At 39.4% G+C, this 13,923-nt stretch overlaps 1 non-coding gene across 1 annotated transcript; it reads left to right on the top strand.

Moving 5' to 3' along the window:
- The first annotated feature begins 287 nt into the window (after nucleotides 1-287).
- On the top strand, nucleotides 288-394 carry LOC116864455. The gene has a single exon (XR_004382014.1). It is a non-coding gene; the product is annotated as a U6 spliceosomal RNA (small nuclear RNA).
- Nucleotides 395-13,923: the final 13,529 nt, after the last annotated feature.

Below are 13,923 nucleotides of genomic sequence, written 5' to 3'. Positions count from 1 at the left end.
GGCACAATTGAGAGAACAGAAGTCAGTCAGGTAGGTTCCCTGTGTAACTGATGGGATGTAAAAACAAAGCTCTGAACTTACATAGTTTCCTAGAGCAACATGTGCAACACATACCGTGAACACTCATCTCTTCACCTGAAAATAAAATATATCCCAGTGCAAAAATCTATTTTTTTGGAGGTATAGATGATAGTTTGGACCCTTCCAGAGACAGATATTGCTATCTTTGTGCTTGGTTTTTGCTTGTATCATTCACTAATTATTAGTAAAATTTGCTTTTAAGTACAGAACTCGCTTGGGCAACACATATACTAAAATTGGAACAATACAGAGAAGATTAGCGTGGCCCCTGCATGAGGATGACAAGCTATTAAGTAAAGTGCATACTTTACAAGGCTCTGTTTTGGCAATTTGACCTCTGTGGGTAGAGTGTAAGGACTTTTAATTGGAACTGCTCCATTCAACCAGTTTTTAGTGTACTTCTGCAATTGCTATAAATTCTTATGCTCAGCTTCTCATTATTATCTTACTTTCTTCACAATTTTTTATTATTTCAGGTTTTTAAATGTTTTTGTTCTTGTCTTTTTCTGCTATGTTTGATTCCTTGGGGGTAATCATTAATTTTGATAAAATTATTCATAAAATCATTGTTTCCTCCCTAAGTTGTGCAAGAGATCACAGTCCTTCTGTTTGGTTCATCATATTCAAAACTAGAAACTCAAACTAGAATCAAAACACTTGATTTCTTAGTTGAGCTGCTTGTTCCCCTCTCATTTTGCAGGAATAGAAAATTCCTCTCATGTTCTCATCAAGAACGCTGATGTCAAAGTAGTCCCTCTGGTGTGTAAGGCTGCAGGGTGGTACCCAGAGCCTGAGGCAAGCTGGAAAGCTCTAAGGACATAACTTAAAGCCAGACTCTGAAAATGACACCCCAGATGGAAAAAGCCTATTCTCCAATGAATCTTCAGTCCTGGTAACTGAACCCAAAAAGACTGTGCTCTGTTCCATCCTCAACTCCAGGCTCAACCAGCAAAAGGAGACAACTATTTCTGTTTCAGGTTAGTGTCTATAATTATATCCCATTGGCTTTAGGAGTGTTTTAAAACTGAATGCATACTGTTGAATTTCTAACAGAAAGGAAAATGATACTAAGTTCCTATATTGTACTTGTTAGGCAACCTTACCAAATATACTATATCATTCTCTGATCTTTACTATTTTCTTCTTTTTGCCAGCTTTGAGTTTATGTTGCTGTTTTTTCTAGCTCTCTAAGGTGTACGGTTAGGTTGTTGAATTGAAATCTTTCTTTCTTTTTTTTTTTTTTTTTTAGATTTTATTTATTTATTTGACACACAGAGATCACAAGTAGGCAGAGAGGCAGGCAGAGAGAGAGGAGGAAGCAGGCTTCCTGTTGAGCAGAGAGCCCAATGCAGGGCTCCATCCTAGGACCCTGAGATCATGAACTGAGCCGAAGGCAGAGGCTTTAACCCACTGAGCCACCCAGGTGCCCCAGAAATCTTTCTTTTTTAATGTAAAGGTTTACAGCTATAAATTGTCTCTTTAGTACTGCTTTTATTCTATTCTATAAATTTTAGCATGTTGTGCTTTGTTTTCATTTGTACCAAAATATTTTCTGGGGCACCTGGGTGGCTCAGTGGGTTAAAACCTCTGCCTTCGGCTCAGTTCATGATCTCAGGGTCCTAGGATGGAGCTCTCTGCTCAACAGGAAGCCTGCTTCCTCCTCTCTCTCTGCCTGCCTCTCTGCCTACTCATGATCTCTTTCTGTCAAATAAATAAATAAAATCTTTAAAAAAATATTTTCTAATATCCCTTGCAATTTCTTTGGCCTATTAGTTGCTTAGAAGTGTGGTGTTTAATTTCCACATACTTGTGAATTTTTTGGTTTCCCCTCTGCTATTTTTATTTTCATTCCGTTGTGATTGGAAAGATACTTTGTGTGATTTTAGTCTTTTAAAACTTATTAACAGTTGTTTTGTGGTCTAACACATGGCTATCCTGAAGAATGTTCCATATGCACTTAAGAAAAATATTTTCTGTTGTTGGGAGGAATGTTTTGTATGTGTCTGTTAGGTGCGTTTGGTCCTTTGGTGGTATTCAAGTCCTCTTTCCTTATTGATATCCTGTCTGATTGTTTCTGACATTATTGAAAGTGGGGTATCGAAGTGTCGTACTATTGTTGTAGACCTATTTCTGTCTCCAGTTCTAACCAGGTTAGCTTCACACAGTTTGGAGATATGTTTGGTTCATATATGTGTATAATTGTTATATCTTCTTGGTGAACTGATTCTTTTATCAATATATAATGCCCTTCTTTGCCTCTTATAACAGTTTCTGATTTAAAGTCTATTTTATCTGATATTAGTGTAACCACCCTGCTCTCTTTTAGCTATGTGCATGAATATCTTTTTCCTATCCTTTCACTTAAACATTATAGTGTCCTTAGATCTAAAGAGAGTCCTCTTATAGACAGCATATAGTTGGATCATTTTTAAATCATTTTGTCAGTCTCTACCTTTTGATTGTGGATTTTAATCCATTTACATTTAAAGTAATTGCTGATAAGATAGGACTTATTTCTGCCATCTTGTCATTTGTTTTTTCTGTGTCTTATAGCTTTTGTACCTCACTTCCTTCATTACTACTTTTCTTTGTATTTAGTTAAATTTTTTGTATTTATGTGTTTTTATTCCCTTCTCACTTCCTTTGGTGTATATTTTATCCATACTTTTTTGTGGTTACTATGGGGATTACATAAAACATCCTAAAGTTATAACAATCTGTTTTGAATTTATACCAATTTACTTTCAGTCATATCCAAAAACTCTTTGTCTTTATAGGTCTATCTCTCCTTTGTTATTGATGTTATAAATTAAACTTTATATATTGTGAACCTATTATATGTAATTTTTATGCATTTGTCTTTTAAATACTATAGAAAATAAAAAGTGAGTTCAACAAGCCAAAAGTTCAATACAAACATATCTCAGAGATATTGCATGTTCAGTTCCAGACCACTGCAATAAAGCAAGTCAAATGAATTTTTTGGTATCCCAGTGCATATAAAAGTTAGTTTCTGGGGCGCCTGGGTGGCTCAGTGGGTTAAAGCCTCTGCCTTCAGCTCAGGTCATGATCTCAGGGTCCTGGGATCGAGTCCCACATCGGGCTCTCTGCTCAGCAGAGAGCCTGCTTCCTCCTCTCTCTGCCTTCCTCTCTGCCTACTTCTGATCTGTCTCTGTCAAAGAAATAAATAAAATCTTAAAAAAAAAAAGTTAGTTTCTAATTAAACAACCATTCCCTCCCTCCCACCCTCTTTGTCTTTCCTCTTTTAACCTGCCTCTCATCTGTAGCCATCTCTGGTATCACAGCCTGGGGTGAATATGAAAAAGCCAATTTCATACTCAGTTGGATAAACATCACATACAATTTATGGCCTAACCATCTGTTCCTCATGAACAGTGTCACCATTTTGACCTGTATTCACAATCTCATAATTTTTAAGACATTGTCAAAATAAATTTCTCTGTGGAACTGACTGGGAACACTTCCTGGAATTCACAGCATATGTTCCATTTTCTTTGTTAATTATAGTGGCAGACACATAGTAATTATTCATACTTGTGTGCTGAATTTTTTCCATCCGTTCCTTCTTTATGTCTTCTGAAATTCCATGGTCTTTACTAAAACTGTTTTCATCACAGTTGACCTTAGTTTGAAGATCAGAAACTTTGTCTTCTTATTCTTCATCAATCTGTGGAATGTGCTTTTTTTTAACTAGAGGAAAATTACAGACACTTTAGTACAATAAGTTTCTACCATGTTGACCCTAGGGTAATAAATCATCCAGATTTGTTTGGGACTAGACCAGCTTAGTTATGAAAGTTTTGTGTCCCATGGAACCCCTTTTCATGATACAAAAACTCCCAGTTTTCTGTAATGGGTGCAGAAGTTTTGAGGAAAACTCTGAAGCCAACATAGCAGTCCTCAAAAATAGGTCTGAAGAACACTCATTTTAACATCAAATGAGTACAACATAAATTAACTGCCATCTTTAGTCACTTCCACTCGAGTCACTGCCACTGTCTTGAGCCCTAATGTTAGTAGTCTCAATTTACAGTTCATAGGAACAAATTACCCATTGTTGCATCAGTCTGAGTGATCCAACTTAAGGGTGCAAATTAATTGCATCGTAGTCATGAGCATTACCCATCCACCTCTGACTTTCTTGTAGATTAACTACTATGCATTGTATTGAGATAAATTATCGTTTATCTAAATGATATTTTATTTTTTTTAAAGATTTTATTTATTTATTTGAAACAGAGAGAGAGAGATCACAAGTATGCAGAGAGGCAGGCATAGAGAGAGAGGAGAAAGCAGGCTCCCCGCCGAGCAGAGAGCCCGATGCGGGCCTCAATCCCAGGACCCTGAGATCATGATCTGAGCTGAAGGCAGAGGCTTAACCCACTGAGCCACCCAGGCGCCCTCTAAATGATATTTTAAATGCTAACATTTTTGTGAAAAAGTTCTGGTTGAAAATTTCCCAAATGTGAATAATAGTACAAACTCAACGGGTCTAAGAAGCTCAGTAAACCCAAGGTATAAGAATCATGAAGAAAACTATACAAAGTCACACCATAATCAAATTGTTTAAATCCAGTGATAAAGGGAAAATATAAAAAGCAGAAAGAAAAAAAGATACATTATTCTTATTGTATAATAAGAATAAGAATTACAGCAGACTTGTCAGAGGGAAAAAATGCAATAGAAGAGAGTACATTTTTAAAACATTAGAATTTTTTTTAACTGTCAATCTATAATTTACCCATCAAAAATAAATTTTAGAAGCAAAATTATTATTTTGAATTATTCACTTATTACTTTCACCTACAAAAGCTGAAGGGATTCATTACCAACAGAGCTGCACTGCAAATGTTCAAGGAAGTCCTGTAATTACAAGGAAGCGATAGCAGGTGGAAATCTGAAAAATGATAAATATAGAGACAAATGTAAGAGTTTCATCCCTTAATATTTAAGTATCTTAAGAAGATGATTGACTGCTAAAAGCAAAAATAAAATAAGATTTTATTTGTAGGTTTTATAACATACGTAGAAGTAAAATGGGTGACAAGACGGGTACCAAGCAAGGATGGGGTAATTGAAAGTGTATTTTTCCAGGACTTTGATAGATTCCTGCCTCACATTGAGGTCTTTTATCCATTTCGAGTTTATCTTTGTTTATGGTTGTAAGAGAATGGTCGAGTTTCTTTCTTCTATACATAGCTGTCCAATTTTCCCAGCACCATTTATTGAAGAGAATGTCTTTTTTCCACTGTATATTTTTTCCTGCTTTGTTGAATATTATTTGACAATAGAGTTGAGGGTCCATATCGGGGCTCTCTACTCTGTTCCACTGGTCTATTTGTCTGTTTCTGTGCCAGTAGCGTGCTGTCTTGGTGATCACAGCTTTGTAGTAAAGCTTGAAATCAGGCAACGTGATGCCCCCAGTTTTTTCTTTTTCAACATTTCCTTAGCAATTCGGGGTCTCCTCTGGTTCCATACACATTTTAGGATTGTTTGTTTCAGCTCTTTGAAAAATGCTGGTGGAGTTTTGATTGGGATGGCATCGAAAGTATAGATTGCTCTAGGCAGTATAGACATTTTAATGTCTATTCTTCTGATCCATGAGCACGGAGTAGTTCCTCGAGTACAGATCCTTTACCTCTTTGGTTAGGTTTATTCCCAGGTATCTTATGGTTCTTGGTACTATAGTAAATGGAATCCACTCTCTAATTTCCCTTTCTATATTTTCATTGTTAGTGTATAAGAAAGCAGCTGATTTCTGTACTTTGATTTTGTATCCTGCCACATTACTGAATTGCTGTACAAGCTCTAGTAGTTTGGAAGTGGAGTCTTTTGGGTTTTCCATATAAAGTATCATGTCATCTGTGAAGAGAGAGAGTTTGACTTCTCTGCCAATTTGAATACATTTTATTTCTTTTTGTTGTCTGATTGCTGTTGCTAGGACTTCCAGTACTAGCAGTGGCAAGAGTGGACATCTTTGTCATGTTCCTGATCTCAAAGGGAAGGCTGTCAGGTTTTCCCTATTGAGGATGATATTTGGTGTGGGTTTTTCCTAGATAGATTTTGTGAAGTGGAGGAATGTCCCTCTATCCCTATACTTTGAAGGGTTTTAATCAGGAACGGATGCTGTATCTTGTCAAATGCTTTTTCTGCATCAATTGAGAGGACCATGTGGTTCTTCTCTCTTCTCTTATTGATTTGTTCTATCATATTGATTGATTTGCAAATGTTGAACCACTCCTGCATCCCATGAATAAATCCCACCTGGTCATGGTGGATAATCTTTTTAATGTACCGTTGGATCATATTAGCTAGGATCTTGTTGAGAATCATGGCATCCATATTCATCAGTGATATTGGTCTGAAATTCTCCTTTTTGATGGGATCTTTGCCTGGTTTGGGGATCAGGGTAATGCTGGCTTCATATAAAGAATCTGCAAGTTTTCCTTCTGTTTCTATTTTTTGAAACAGCTTCAGAAGAAACAGCTTATTTCTTCTTTGAATGTTTGGTAGAATTCTCCAGGGAATCCGTCACGTTCTGGGCTCTTGTTTTTGGGGAGGTTTTTGATCACTGGTTCAATCTTGTTACTAGATATTGGTCTATTCAGGTTGTCAATTTCTTACTGATTCAGTTTTGGAAGTTTATAGGTTTCCAGAAATGCATCCATTTCATCTACGTTGCTTAACTTATTGGCATATAACTGTTGATAATAATTTCCGATGATTGCTTCTATTTCCTTGGTGTTAGTCATGATCTCTCCCTTTTCCTTCATAATTTTATTAATTTGGGTCCTCTCTCTCTCTCTCTCTCAGATTAGTTTGACCAGTGGTTTATCAATCTTACTGATTCTTTCAAAAAAACAGCTTCTAGTTTCGTTGAAAGTATATTTTCTGTATGGTTTTTAAACTGCTATGAGTATAGTATAATAATAACTATGGTATTTTTAAAATGTGTATTATACATGTTTAGCTAAGAATCCACCAGGATCTGAAGCAAAGTTATAAACATAATTAAAGTATAATCAGAGGGAAAACTAAAGTTATATGCTTTTCCTAGAAATGACCATTGTTCATAGGCTGGAGGATGTGCTGAGGATGGAGTTAGCAAGTGTCAAGCCACAGAGGGTTTTAAAGGCCAGAGGGCACCCTGGAAAAATTTTAAAGCAAGTCTGTGATGACAAGTGACATTTAGGTTTTAGGGAAAGTATCCAAAAACTTCTTGGCAGATGACTTTAAGATGAATATCTGAGGAATCTGACCAGTTAGGAGGCTTTTCCAACAGTCTGGGCAAGAGATGGTGACCTGATTTGAGATGCTAGATTCAGGAATCAGGAAGGGATTAAGTCAACAAGACATGGTGGTGAATGAGATGGGGTAATGAGAACACGGATCTTAGAGCATGGGCTCTTAGAAGATGGTATTACTATGAACCAAGGCAGACAATGTGGAAGAGTAGGTTTGTGGGGCAATGGCCAAGTTCAGGAGAGGATAGGTTGAGTCAGTGGTGCTAAGGTGCATTGCATAGAGGTGGTCAGCTGTGCAGATGATTCTAAAGCTCTAAGGAGAAGCTGGGCTGATGGCAGAAACTGGGAAGTCCTCAGCACAGAGACAGGTGAAACCACAGATGGATGAGTTCACCAGAAGTGGGAGAAGAAATGGAACCCAGGAAGGAGGCAGAGAAGGAACAGTCAAGGAAGTGTGAGGGAAATCAGGAGTGCACACTGTCATGGAGCCTAGGAGGAGTTTCTAGATGGAAGAAGTGATCAGCCTATAAGTACAGCAAGAAAGTTATGATTATACAAAGGCTGGAAAAATTGGCTTCCCTTTGGGCAATGCCAAAGTCACAATGACCCCAGGATCATATCACACAGCATCATCCAGATGCCAAATGCTTTTATTCAAATGGTTTCCATTTAGGTAATTACCCAGAGTCATTCTCATATTTCCCCTCTCTCTTCAAAGTTTAAACTGTTCTATTTGCTGGTGTCCTAGTTGACTCTGAAATTATGGATGCTCAAGGAATGTTTTCCATATTCACTCTTTCTACTCACCACTATCACCTCGGAGTCAGCATGAGCCAGGGCAAAGGTAGGTGCAGGCATCCACCAGTGACAAAAATAGGTTATCTTGTTGCAGGGTTTACCTCCCTGGGTTTGGCATCACCTTGTTTTCCTCTCTATCCTGGATGAGGCCACTGCAGTATCGTTCAGTAATGTTGGTTGCTTCTGGCGTGATGCCCCTGCCATTGCCCCTCAGCTCACCGTTAGTGCTTGTATCTCCGTGATGTCCATGCACAAACTGTTGGGTGTCTCTTGTTTGCAAAGGTTTTGATGGCTCTATATGTTGGAACACAGATGTATGACAGAATAGGGACTGCTCAAAGTCACAAAGTCCCCAGGGAAGTGGGATGGCCTGGGAACCAGAACAGAGAGAAAGTGAGGTCCAAAGAGGATTTTTCTCCTCTGATAGAGGAGGGAAAGGGTGGGGTGGGCAGAAACAATTTGGGGAGAACAAGAGAGGAAGCCTCCACCTAATGTCCTCCATTTGTTCTAGACATAGGAATTTTTACCCTGGGGCCCACAGAGCCCTTGGCAGTCTGTGGGTAGAACTCAGGGAATCCACGGAATTGGATGAAGAGGGGAAAAAAAATCATATTTTTACTTACTCTTTTTGGTATCAGTATAAATTATTTATTTAATAAGAACATAATGCTTGCTGTATTTTGGTCACACTGTTCTTTATCCTTTAAAGTCCTCTAAAATACGCTTTAGTCTTTATAATAAGTTTATGAGGCAGGTGAGTACTGCTGCCTCCTTTCTACATAAGAGGGAAATGTATTAGTTATCTACTGCTGTGTGGCAAATTACCAAAACTTCCCAGCTTTAGACACATTTATTACTTCCCAGTTGAGGGGATCAGGAATCTGGGCGTGGCTCATGGTCTCTCACAGGGCTGCCATCAAGGCGTCAGCCCGTTCCAAGGGCTTGTCTGAAGATTAGACTGGGGAAGGGTCTACATAATGTGGATTTAGTTCCCTAAGGGCTGCTGGACTGAGGGCCTCTATCCCTTGCTGGCTGTTGGCCAGCTGCCACACTCTGTTCCTGGCCGCATGAGCCTCTCCAGCACATCAACTCTCTTCATCAAAGCCAGAGAGAGAGAGAGTTACTTTTCCAGCAAGATAAAAGTCATGGAAGTGATATCCCCCAAATCATTGTTTCTGCTGGTTAGAAGCAAGTTACACAAAAGGATGGGATTATATAATCTGTGAAGAGCAGGAGGTAGTAATCACAGGGGGCCATTTTAGAGCCTGTCCACCACAGGAACAGAGAGGCCCAGAGGGACAAGTACTTACCAAAGTTCACACAATTAGTAGCAGGGTCAGGATTCCAAGTCAGGCAATGTCACTGCAGAGCCTATGCTCCCCCTGCACTATGCTGCTTCCTGTGATGTGAATCAGATGAACCAGTACATAAACAGAATTTTCTGGAAGTTTGCACTAGAAACCATGGATAAAAGTTTCCTGAGAGAAGAAGGACAAAGTGTGAGTAGCATATTAACTCCTTATCAGATACATGACATGCAAATATTTTCTCCCAGTCAGTAGATTGCCTTATGGTTTTGTTGGTGGTCTCTGCTCTGCAGAAGCTTTTTAGTTGATGTAGTCCTGCTTGTTTATTTTTGCTTGAGTTGCCTTTGCTTCTGGTGTCAAATCTAAACTACATGCATGTAGTTCAGTATTCTATCCAGTCGAACACTCTTGATTTCTTTCTTTCTTCTTTTCCTTCCTTCCTCCCTCCTTCCCTCCTGTTATGCCCCAGTTTTCCCGTCGGAGAGGCCACCAAGGAGCCAAGCACTGATGCAATCACGTGAGGGTTTATTTGACAAGCTTAAGCTTGGGCCCAAGTATACCTGACAAAGCCAGCGGAGTAGGGACTTGGACCCTGAGCTTAGTTAAGGTGCGGGTATTTATGGGTTCCTGTTACTAAAGCAGGGTGGGGATTCCTGTAACTAAAGCATGGTGGGGGTTTCTGGAACCAAAGCAGGGTAGGGGTCTCTGGAACTAAAGCAGAGTGGGGCTTACTAAAGCAGGGTGGGGATTCCTGTTACTAAAGCAGGGTGGGGGAAAGTTCAGCCCTTGGGCACAGGGTTCTGAGATGGCTGCCAGAGCTAAGATGGCTGTACGTATGCTAAGGCTAAACCTGAGGTGGGATGACCTTGATTTTTCTCGGCCTCCACACCTACCTACCTTCCTTCCTTCCTTCCTTCCTTCCTTCCTTCCTTCCTTCCTTCCTTCTTTTTATAGAGAAGGAGAGAGAGCCCAAAGGGGAGGGAGGGACAGAGGGAGAGAGTGAAAATCTTAAGCAGGCTCCACACCCAGCATGGAGGCTGATATGGGAACTTGATCTCACAACCCTGAGATCAGACCCATAAGATCATGATCTGAGCCAAATCAAAAGTCAGACATTTAACCCCCGCGCCCCAACACTCTTGACTTCTGACTAGAATATCTGTTTACAGTCAGTGGACTCAATGGTGTATTTTGGTTTAGCTCTATTATCTTAATATTTGTTTTCTGTTTCACTTAGCTGTTTGTGGTTTTAATTTGGAACATTAAACCATAGTATAGCATTGTGGATAAGAGGACCAGTTCTGGAGTCAGGCTGTGTGGGAGCATTTCCTAGTTCCGCTACTTACTAGGCATGACTTAGGCATGTTTCTGAACATTTTTAAGTTTCATTAACTGTAAAATGGGAAGATAATAGCAGCCATAACCATTCGATTGGGCTGTTGTGAGAATTCGTTTTTAAAAATCACAGGTAAAAAAAAAGCATATTATACAATATGCTTTGTATCCATCTTAACCACTATTTTATTAACAAAATCATGATCTCTAAAGCTAATATATTTCCATATCTGACCCAAAAAGTAGGAGCTGCATCTGCTACCACTTGCCACCTTTCAAATCCATGTTTTCTAATAATTGAGATTGACATTCGTATGTGTTTTTGACAAGGAAAAATTAGTTAACTCTTAAATTTTTTAAAAGATTTTATTTACTTATTTGACAGAAAGGGAGAGCAAAAGCAGGAACACAAGCAGGGGGAGTGGGAGAGGAAGAAGCAGGCTTCCGGCCAAGCAGGGAGCCTGATGTGGGGCTCCATCCCAGGACCCTGGGATCATGACCTGAGCAGAAGGCAGACGCTTAAGGACTGAGCCACCCAGGCACCCCAAGTCTTAAAATTTTTAACCAAATTTTTGTGCATGCCTTTTTTTCATCTCTTACATTATCTTCTTGGATTGTGTAGCATGGGTTTTGATGCCCTGCCCCATACCCCCCTTGCCCCTCCTGAGTTCAGTAGTAACCATAATAGATATTTTCCCTGGAAGCTTTCTACCTCGAGCCTGGATCTCTCTCTCCTGTCTGTGAGCTTTCTCAAGCACCTGGGAGCTTGCTGCGCTGCTGGGAGAAGCATCCCAGAAGTGCAGGCAGGGACAGTCAGGGGATCAATGTCCTAGCACCTCTGTCCTCTGCTTGTGATTCTGAGGCATTTTTCTCCCCATCGTTCCGAGTCCTTAGCGAGCTTGTCCAATTTCTCACGGCAGCCTGCTCACTAGTGCAGTCCTCTTAGCTTTCCTTCCACCCTCGTCTTACTGGCCTGCTGTTCTCACTTGTGTTTCCTGGGCTCATCTTCCAAGTAAATACATGCACTCAGACTCCTTCAAATGTGCTTTCTATACATACTGAGATTATCATGTGCCTTTTCTCCTTTGTGTCTTACAATGTGGTGGTTTTCAATAATTTGTTTTCAAAAGCTAGTTAACATTGCTTTCTGAAAATAAAGTTAATACAGTTGTGATATACCATTAGATAGATAAGGTGAGATAAGTTCGGTAGATAGAGGGATGGATGGATAGATAGATAGATAAGAAATAAAGGAAGAAAGAAAGAGAGGAAGGAAGGAAGGGAGGGAGGGAGGAAGGAAGGAAGAAAGGAAAAAAAAGAAAAGAAAAGAGACTTTATTTGTTTTTGTTTTTTTAAAAATTATTTATTTTTAAAATTTCTTTTCAGTGTTCCAGAATTCATTGTTTATGTACCACACCCAGTGCTCCATGCAATATGTGCCCACCACAATACCCACCACACCAGGCTCACCCAACCTCCCACCCCCCCCACCCCTCCAATACCCTCAGATTGTTTTTCAGAGTCCATAGTCTCTCATAGTTCAAGACTCTATTTGTTAACATGGTATACTATAATTTTCATTTCTTATAATGTCCTTACCAGGTTTGGGCATCAAAGTTATGCAGCCCTTATAAAATGAGGTGGGGAATATACCATCTTTTTATATTCTTTGGAAGAATTTGTGGGAATTTTATTTCTTCCTTAAATGTTTAGAATTCCTCATGAAAGTCATCTGGACCTGTAGCTTTCTTTATGGGATGGTTTTAAAGTCTTTATTCAATTACTATTTTTCTAAAGATTTTATTTTATTTATTTATTTGAGAGAGAGAGAGAGGGGGAGAGCATGAGCAGGGAGGAGGGGAAAAAAAGAGGGAGAAGAAGGCTTCCCACTGAGCAGGGAGCCTGATGTGGGGCTAGATCTCAGGACCCTGGGATCATAATCTGAGCCGAAGACAGATGCTTAACTGACTGAGCCACCCAGGCACCCCTCAATTACTTTAGTAAATACATCTGCTCAGATTTTCTGTTTCTTCATGGATCAGTTTCAGCAAATTGTGTTTTCTAGATATTAGTACATTTCATCTAAGTTGTCAAATATATTGTCATAAAGTAGTTCATAATATCTTCATATGAACTTTGTAATCTTTATGGGACACTTTCTATGTTTTCTTATTCTTCTAAAGATTTATTCCTTTTTTAAATTTATTTCATATCACTGGTATTTTGAACATGAAAAGAGGTGAACATTGGCTTATTGTGCCCTATTTAATCATGAATTCTATTTAAAACTAGTCTGAATTTGAGCAGAAAAAAATTGAAAAATTCTCAAAGAGATTGTCTTTCATAAAGGCTATAAATCACCTTTGATGGCTTTTGAAGGGAAATTTTCTGAAGCTCTCATTCTGGACTTTTCTCCCCCATCTTGCATTGGAGAGAGTCACACTCAAGACTCTTATTTGGAGCCAGAACTCATCTCGGGCTTAATTTTCTTTTTATTACGCTCACCAAACCTCCCTACTGTGTCCAAATTGAACCCCTCCACTACTAGCAAAAACTGTCCTAGTTCACTGGAAGCTACTCCAGCCTTACATTCCTTAAATGGCAACAAAAACCACAACTTGGAGTTGCAGTAAAGAAGGAACAAACACAGTACTTGATTCACAGTTGTATCATATGTCGGAGCTACCATTATTGCCTTCTGTGTTCTACCTGCCAACGTGCACAGGAACGGCAGCCCATAATGAGATGGGTGACTCTTCATTCACCTAGGTGAATTTCTCACTGTGGTCAATAAAGGGCGTATAATGGGTCCAAAATAGATAGTTTTTGTCTGAGAGTCTGAACTGAAGTCCTGATCTTCCAGTACAAATCTTGTCCCTCCAATTCGTGGAACCACTATGAAATGTCACAGTTTGATAAAGACCAGAGCTCTTTCCTGTAGTATATAAGAGGGCGCGGTCAAGTGATAAGGCACGGACGCATCACCAGCCCAGAGTACAGTGCCTAACACATAGGGAGTTAATATTTTTTAGTGACCACATGTCGAGGAGAGGTAGAGAAGAACACTCCCTACAGAATCTGAGCTGTTTTTACGTATATGCTTAACTAGCACTATGCCTGGCCTGTAAGGATGTTCA

Source organism: Lontra canadensis, unplaced genomic scaffold, assembly GCF_010015895.1.
Source record: "Lontra canadensis isolate GAN:19392208 unplaced genomic scaffold, GSC_riverotter_1.0 scaffold5, whole genome shotgun sequence".
Taxonomy (NCBI): Eukaryota; Metazoa; Chordata; class Mammalia; order Carnivora; family Mustelidae; genus Lontra; species Lontra canadensis.
The sequence above is the reverse complement of the archived record's forward strand: the minus strand, read 5'-3'. Positions and strand labels throughout refer to the sequence as shown.